The 8,698-nt window shown below is 37.8% G+C and overlaps 1 non-coding gene across 1 annotated transcript; it reads left to right on the top strand.

Annotated features, from left to right (window-relative positions):
• Positions 1-7,328: 7,328 nt before the first annotated feature.
• Positions 7,329-7,435, top strand: LOC131224385 (small nucleolar RNA R71). The gene has a single exon (XR_009160873.1). It is a non-coding gene; the product is annotated as a small nucleolar RNA R71 (small nucleolar RNA).
• Positions 7,436-8,698: the final 1,263 nt, after the last annotated feature.

Raw genomic sequence — 8,698 nt, 5'->3', positions numbered from 1 at the left:
CCTAACATCGCCGACTTCCTGGTTTAATTTAGCCTATGCCCATAGCTGAGTGGAAGTGGGATTTCATATCTATGGATTTCATTTCCGGGTTACTGAAGACGAGGAAGGGGCGTGACTCTATCTGGGTGATTGTGGACTGATTGACGAAATTGGCCCATTTCCTCCCAATCAGAATTTCTCACTCTACAGATGATTTAGCCAAACTGTACATCAAGGAGATTGTATGACTGCATGGAGTTCCTATGGAGATTGTGTTGGATCGGGACACACGATTCACGTCTATTTTCTGGATTCGAATCCAAGAAGCAAAGGGAGTGCAACTGAAGTTCAATACCGCGTTCCACCCATAGATCGATGGACAAACGGAACGGGTAAATCAGATATTAGAAGATATGTTGCGAGTGTATGTGATCAATTTTAAGGATAGTTGAGATGACTGTCTTCCCTATGCTGAGTTTGCTTATAACAACAACTTTCAAGTGAGCATTGGTATGGCTCTTTACGAAGCCTTGTATGGGCGTCCATGTCAAGCACCACATTGTTCGGCAGAAGTTGGTGAGAAGAGTTTGGTTGGCCCAGATTTAGTATAGGCGACCTCAGAGAAGATTGATATTATTAGCCGTACGACGACAGCTGAAATTCGAAGCTGGGGACCATGTATTTTGTAATATCCCAAGTAAATTTTGGTGGTATAATTTATTTATTTATTTATTTGGTTGTTCATTTTTAAAAGAATTCTCCTATAAATATTAAAACTTGATACTAGTAACTATGATAGGATAGCACTTTCCTTGGGTGAACCCTACATCACATTGTCATATATCCCTTATAACTTTTTAACCACTCAATCAATTGATAAACTATCCGTACACTTGCTTATTCATATTTTAAGGAACCTAACCACCTGTTTATTTTTTTTTCAATCTTAAATTCTAAATATTTTTTTTTATATAAATCAAGGGCCACAATTGCATAAGTCCACTTAACTGAATTCCTAACTTTCAGATTATGATATAATTTTCATAACTAAGATTCTTATTAGGTTAGATTTCATTAAACGTGATCATACATATCACAGGACCAATACCATAATTATGATTCAAATGGTATATGTTAAAAACGACATATATCTTTTAAATATGTTGTCCGATCGTAAAACCCTCCGTACATTTACCTTGAAATCACTAGATATATATTACATTCCATCTATAGGATTTTTGGACATCTCTATCATACCAAACAAAACGTCATATGATCAGATCCACCCATTTTTGGGACCCGAACAAATAGTTCGACATGACTATTATGATTCTTATATTTTTCTATAGAAACCATACCAATGAATTAAGATTCTAATAACTACAACTCGATCAACTGGGTATATTATAAGTAATATCCCAACATCTAAGAGTTCGATGTTGTTGTTATATAATATCCAATTCAATCAACAACACATGAGTATATCAAACTGAAACCTTATACCCAATTCACGAACTCTTGCATGTCGGTAACCCAAATAAATCTTAACCGTCAATGGGTATCAAAACCGTCAATGAATTTGATACGTTTAGATGGTGGGTCCCACTTTATGTAACTCTCCTAATTAGAATGAGGAGATTATATACCCATAGATATAATCTTTTTGGATATTAAGATTCTAATTTCAGAGTGACATGAATTTAACCACACCTTTTATTATGAAGTATAGCATATGTTGATTTCATTCATTCATTTTTCTTTGAATTTATATTGAAACATTTTGTTTATTAAATCTCCTCATTTGCTGTTTTGCCCAAATATGTATTGTATTTTTATACATTTTATTCATATTACATGAGATTATTTTGAAACCTGTGTTGAGATTACTCACTAGGCTTCGCAGCTTACCCTATTGGGATTTTAAAATTTCAGGATCAAGATCACATGGAGGAGCTTAAAGAGATTTTCTTTTATTTATTTTTGTTTCTTTACCATTTTCTAAATAAGTGTAATGAACATTTAGTATGACAACATTACGATGATATGTGTTTGATGATAATCTTGAATAGTCGGAACATGGACATTTTTCTTTAAATAAATGTTTAATTATTAAATTTTTGGATTGTTATATTTTATGAATGAAGTTATTTTGTTAATATATGTGTGGAATATGAAATTTAAACATACAAAACATAAGTCATGCCTGCGGGTACAGAATCGGGGTCGAATATACCCAGGTGCCGGATTTCGGGGCGTGAAAGATTGGTATCAGAGCTTAGGTTTCAGAATCAAATGGGACTTAGGGTTAGAAAAAAAAAAATGAAACTTATGAGAACTAGGCATAGGCTTAAACTTCCCTTAGTGGCAGTGAACTTATAACTTAAAACTTTCCCTCATCTCTCGTAAATCAATGAGGTTTAAGAAATCAAGAAGAAACTCTATTAAAACAGATACATTTGCCACACCAGATCGATACATCGGTAATGTGACCTACAACTTCCACATCAGCTACACTAGTGCCAAATTGAAAATTGATGTTAAAGGCATGGATTTTCTGATCCAAAGTCTCCAGAGCATGGGATGGACTCCAGAAAACCAATAGTGAAGATTTTACACGCCTGGGAACTGAGGAAAGCACGATAAAGAGGCCCGAAAAGTTGTCGAAGCACTCTACAAGATGGACGGCTCGGATCAGCCGTACGGGTGACGTACGAGGCCCACAATCCTTCGCAAAAACGGCCAGCGGTCGTCCTTTACGCGGACGCGAAAACAACTTCCGTGGCAATGGTGGGACCCATTTTGATAATTATTTCAATAATCCACTCCGTCCATTGCATGGAGGATGAAAAAAATGGCTAGGAATGCCCAATTTCGAGTTAGAGTTGCGGTGGCCCACAGAGTTTTGAACTCACCGTCCGTTTTGCGTTTTTCAGGGGTCAACGTCCGTACACATGCATGGAACCAAACGGACATCTAGGCGATGGTTATAACTGCCCTAGGAAGCGGATGGACGGTTTGGATTGTCCATTTGGACACTAGGTGGGGCCCACAACGGTCCGTAAAAATGGATTTTCGTCCGTTACGCGTGCTGGAAACGGCAACTGCCATATTTAAAAAGGAAAGTCGGGTCAGCGGCGCTGACCGACTTTAGTCCGTTCGGTGCTCAGGTAGTGCACATGTGCACTGTGTACACACGCTATAGATATGGGTCCACTGTGATGATTTCGAGAAATCCAATCCGTCCATCTTCTTTGTCATATAATTTCAACCGTCAACGCCAAGTTTGAAGCAGTTCCAAATATCAGGTGGGCCCCAAATTGGAGATTAACGGGATGATTTGTCAGTTGGCTCACTTCTCGAGATCTTTAATGGATGAAAATTAATATGTACGGTTAATTTATGGCCCTCATCCCATGTATGAAGTTTTGAACTGATCGGATGGCGGGAACCATGTGATCTTGCATTCTGGACCCTTTTCGGGCCTCTTTATCGTGCTTTCCTCAGATCTCAGGCATGTAAAATCTTCACTATTGGTTTTCTGGAGTCCATCCCATGCTCTGGAGACTTTGGATCATAAAATCCATGCCTTTAACATCAATTTTCAATACACACTCCTAATTTCATCCTGTAATAAAAACACGAGTAAAACACTCCATTAAGCCTCATCATGTACGTCAATTTAGGCAATTACTGGGGTCTGATATGCAATATTTGACCCTAATCACAACCCCCAACCAGCATTTTGCTAGTCCCGAGCAAAACATGCGAAAAATAATTTTAGAAATAAAAGACGATTCCTGTAAACTCAAGTGACTTGTGAACAAATAGCTGAGATGTGAAAATTCTAAGATTCATGAATGGTAAGTAGAATTTTCTCCTGAAATCAAGCTCACAGTAAACTTCATAATCAAGTTCAACATATTAATCCATTAATTAGAACATTCCTAAACATTGAGTTCCACAGGTGTATAGTATAATCTCAGCTTACAATCATTAAGAGTTCCAATAATCAATTTCATGCTAAAATTGGTAATTAACAACAGAATTCCTGACAACCAACACTAGCATTTTAGATTAACCTTTCAGCCTTCATTTTTTTTTTCTCATGAACAGTACGCCAAGGAAGGGAATCAAATCCTCACCTACAGGGAGCAAACCTATGGTGAAAACTCGTCGCCTCATTTTTTTATAAGTCAACTATGGAGAATCAACTCTACACCTATAGGGAGCAAACCTATGGTGAAGATTATGTGACTTAGCCTTTTAATTCTTCTTTTTACCAAGTTAATCATTCAGTTATCGAACCAAAACTTAATGTGCAAGCGAGATGTGATATGTGAAATCATGACTCAATCAATGTTTACAACTTCTAATCATGGATTAACAATTCCAAATTGACTGTGAAATCAAACAGACGGCCTAATCCAAGAGTCATAAGTTACCAACATCACGTATCTTATAATGTTAAAATCACAACTATCCTTCAAAATCACTTTGAATTCAATAGAAATTCCATAAAAAAAATTTTAAAATTTTCACAAATTTTGCTCAAGACCAAGAAAATACTGATTAGGTAACCTAATCTCCCACCCCCAACCTAAAATCTACATTGTCCTCAATGTAAAAGAAATAAGCAAGCAATGCACATAGGACAACGAGAATAAAAGAGGAGTGAGGGAAAGATAGTACCTGGACGGAGAATCAAGAGGCTTTCACAAAAAAATTTCAATGTAAGAGCAAGTTAGCACAAGAGAGAAATCAACATAAGCAAAAATAACAAAAAGAAAATCAAAAGAAGATCCTACCTATACCACTTTCGCAGGTGCTCTCGATTGCATTTAGCGCATGCAACAAGCCTTTAAACCCCTAGGTTACCCCTAGTGGACGAGTTGTAGTCTCATGAGGGTTTGCAGTAATGTTACCCACAAACATTGAAGTAACTAACTAAGAAAAATGAAAATGAATGAAATAAAAAGCAATACAATAAAGCAAAAGGTTGGGTTGCCTCCCATGAGCGCTAAGTTTAACGTCTTCAGCCAGACAAGAACGGACCATGAATGAAATAATCTTTATAACCAGGGTCCGCCGAAGAAATTACCTCAACACTTTCATTAACCGATCCCAAACAGGTGATGTGAGTTCCCATGAACTGTGCTATCTGAAATAAGGCAACTGACACTGTCGTCAAATAATTTAAGGACTTCTGCTCGAACGACTTCTTCTATGTTAGGATCACGCTTCCTTTGCATGTTATGCGATATTACCACAGCATGATCCATCCATACAGTGGGGCATACTCCCTGGATTTTTTCTATCTTCCGTTCAATTGCTGCTTTATATGCTCTAAGAACATTAAGCAGCCTGCTCGCCTTTGTCTTCTTAGAGTTACAAACTGTGCTGTCAGGAAGAGTCTCAGAGGGATGAAGAGGTTCCACTTTCGCTCTCCATTTTTCAGTCTCCAATATAGGAGTAGAGTCGAGCAATGCATTGATTTCATGGATGGGACTATCAATGTCAAAATCCATGCCCGATTGTGCTAAGCAGGTCTCAAGAGGATCTTCAAAAGATGTACGGAAGGAGTCCTGCACAAGGCTCTCGATCATGTCCACTTCAAATATGTCATCCAAATCTGAGGATTGTTGTCCTGCATTAAAAACATTGAGTTTAATATTCATGTTACGAAAGGACAATTTCATAACTCCATTCCTGCAATTGATAATAGCATTAGATGTGGCAAAAAATGGACGACCCAAAATGACTGGGATCTGACTATGAAGATTCTGGACAGGCTGAGTATCTATAACTATGAAATCCACTGGAAAATAAAATTTATCAACCTGGATTAACACATCTTCAATAACACCCCGGGGCACCTTGACAGATCTATCGGCTAGTTGTAATGTTACCTTAGTTGGTTTCACTCACCAAGTCCTAGCTGCTCATAAACCGAATATGGTAACAAATTGACGCTCGCCCCTAAATCAAGTAATGCCTTCCCGATCTTATGATCTCCTATGCCGCAATAAATGGTGGGAGCTCCTGGATCCCTAAATTTAGGAGGGGTGTTATGTTGAATCATGGAGCTGAGCTGCTCTGCAAGGAAGACTTTCTTATGAACATTCTGCTTACGCTTTTGAGTGCATAAATCTTTAAGAAACTTAGCGTAAGCAGGGACTTGCTTGATAGCGTCAAGCAACGGGATGTTGACTTGCACTTTTTGAAACACATCCAAGATTTCATCAAAGTTATTTCTTTTCTTTATTGGTGCCAGACGTTGAGGAAAGGGTGCTTTGGGCACATAAGGTGGCACATTAGTGGCTCTTGGAGAGTCAGAGAGCTTTTGGACTTTGGATGCATTGGTATGGCTCTCTGCTTCATCTTGATCTTCTGCTAGAGAATTTGATTCATCCCCAGGCATCTCTATTCTGTTATCAATCTGCTTGCCTGACCTAAGGGTAGTGATCGATTTGGCCTGTTCATGATATTGCCCTTGGTTGGAATTAGAGCCAATCTCATACTGTCCCTTTGGATTAGCCTCAGGTTGGCTAGGGAACTTACCCTTCTCTCTCTCACTCAATGTGGCAGCTAGTTGACCCATTTGTACTTCCAGCTTGGCAATGGATTGTGCATTTGCATGTAAGCTTTGCTGGTTGGCCAGTAAGGTTTGTTGGGTGTCTTTTTGGAATTGGAGAGAACTCCGCATGAAAAGATGGAGTGTATCCTCAAGAGATGGTTTCCTTAATTGTGTAGGCAGTTGTTGATATTGTGGAAACTGTTGAGGTTGTTGACTGCCAACTTGGGAGTAAGGTTGCATAGGAGGATTTCCAGATGGTCCTCCTTGTTGTGGTCCTTTTGCCCAAGAGAAATTTGGATGTCTAGCCCACCCTGGATTATAGGTGTTTGAGTAAGGATCATTCCCAGATTTTTGAAAAGTGTTCATAGCATGAACTTGTTCAGAGAGAAGTTCTGGGAATGCTGCACCAGATGGACAAGACTGCATAGGATGGGCAGGACTAGAACATGTGGCATATGCCTCGACTTGAGCTGTTTGTGGTGGTCCATTATTTAATACCAGAGCATCAACTTTCTTTGTCAGGTTATCAAGCTTGGCGCTCAGCTCTGGCATGACTCCTATCTCATATATACCACCTCTCTTTTGTGGTTGAGGACTTCTGTCACTTCTATTTGAATAATCCCATTGCTGGGAATTTTCGCACAAGGTTTCAAAGAAGTTCCACGCTTCAACATCACTTTTGGTCATGAATAACCCTCCACTGGTGGCATCAACCATGCGACGGTTCTGTGGTGTCAGACCGTCATAGAAGTATTGAACTTGTTGCCACTTCTCAAAACCATGGTGAGGACATTTAAGAAGCAAGTCCTTCCATCTTTCCCAACATTCATGAAAGTGCTCGCCCTCTTTTTGTGTGAAGTTAGTAATTTCTCTACGGAGGGCATTGGTTTTGTGAACGGGGAAGAACTTGTTTAAGAACTTCTTAGACAGTTGGTCCCATGTAGTGATAGATCCAACTTCTAGAGAATTCAACCATGCTTTCGCCTTATCCTTCAAAGAAAAAGGAAACAGGCGTAGGCGGATCGAATCGTCTGAGAAGTTTTGGAACTTAAAAGTGGAGCAAATGTTTAAGAATTCTTTCACATGATGATATGGGTCCTCCTTGTCCAATCCATAAAAGGATGGCAACAATTGTATGACTCCAGGTTTAAGTTCAAAGTGTGCTGCCGTAGTGGTTGGCAACACTATGCATGAAGGCGCATTAAATTGGACAGGAGCTGAATAATCTTTGAGAGCTTTAACTTCAGTCTCATTCACCATTTCAACAGGATTATTTCTCAATCTTTCACGAATTGTTCTTTCAATCTCAGGATCAAACGGTGCTAGTTCTATGTTCAGAGATCTACGTCCTAGCATAAACTATGTTATCAATATAAGAAAGAAAACTAAACTAAGATGCAACCTAAGATGAATAAAACTAAAGGAAAAAGTTATGAATTCCTAAAAACAAGAGAAAGCTATGTAAACGAGAATTGGAAAGAAGAACTCGAGAAAAGGAGATGATGAATGTCTGAAGATTTGAGAGCTCCTCCTTTTGAAGACAATGTTATTTAGCAGTTTCCTTCCTTAATTCCTGTAAACAAAAAGAAAACAAAAATAAATTAAATTTACTAAAATAATGCTAGAAAAAAAATCCTAAGCAACGGTTAATTTCAAAACAAGAAAGTTTGTAATCTTAGAAATAAAAACTAAGTTAGTTTCTAAAAAGGGAAAAATTTCTAAAACTAGAAAATAGAAAGTTACTTGAAAGAAGAATCAGAATCTAGAATTAGAAAATAGGAAATTTCTAAAAATAAAATAGCCTAGAAATAGAAACTTTCTAAAAAAAATAAAAATAAAAATAAAACCTTAATTCTAAAAATAGAAATTAGAAAAAAAAAAAAAATAGAAAATTTGGAAAGAGATTACCAAATTAGTAGTTTATGTCAGGTCCCTACAAAACAGGAAATAGGTTAGTTTCTAAAAAATTTAACCTAAAGGTAGTAAAAAACCTAAGACTATGAATTATGATAAGAGAGAATCTTAAATCCAATTGGACCGAAACAGTCCCCGGCAACGGCGCCAAAAACTTGATGTTTTATTTAAACCAACACGATTTAAATGATATTTAAACTCGCAAGTATACGAATCAGATGCAGATACGGT

Source organism: Magnolia sinica, chromosome 13 (assembly GCF_029962835.1).
Source record: "Magnolia sinica isolate HGM2019 chromosome 13, MsV1, whole genome shotgun sequence".
Lineage (NCBI taxonomy): Eukaryota > Viridiplantae > Streptophyta > Magnoliopsida > Magnoliales > Magnoliaceae > Magnolia > Magnolia sinica.
This window is presented reverse-complemented; position numbering and strand designations above follow the sequence as displayed.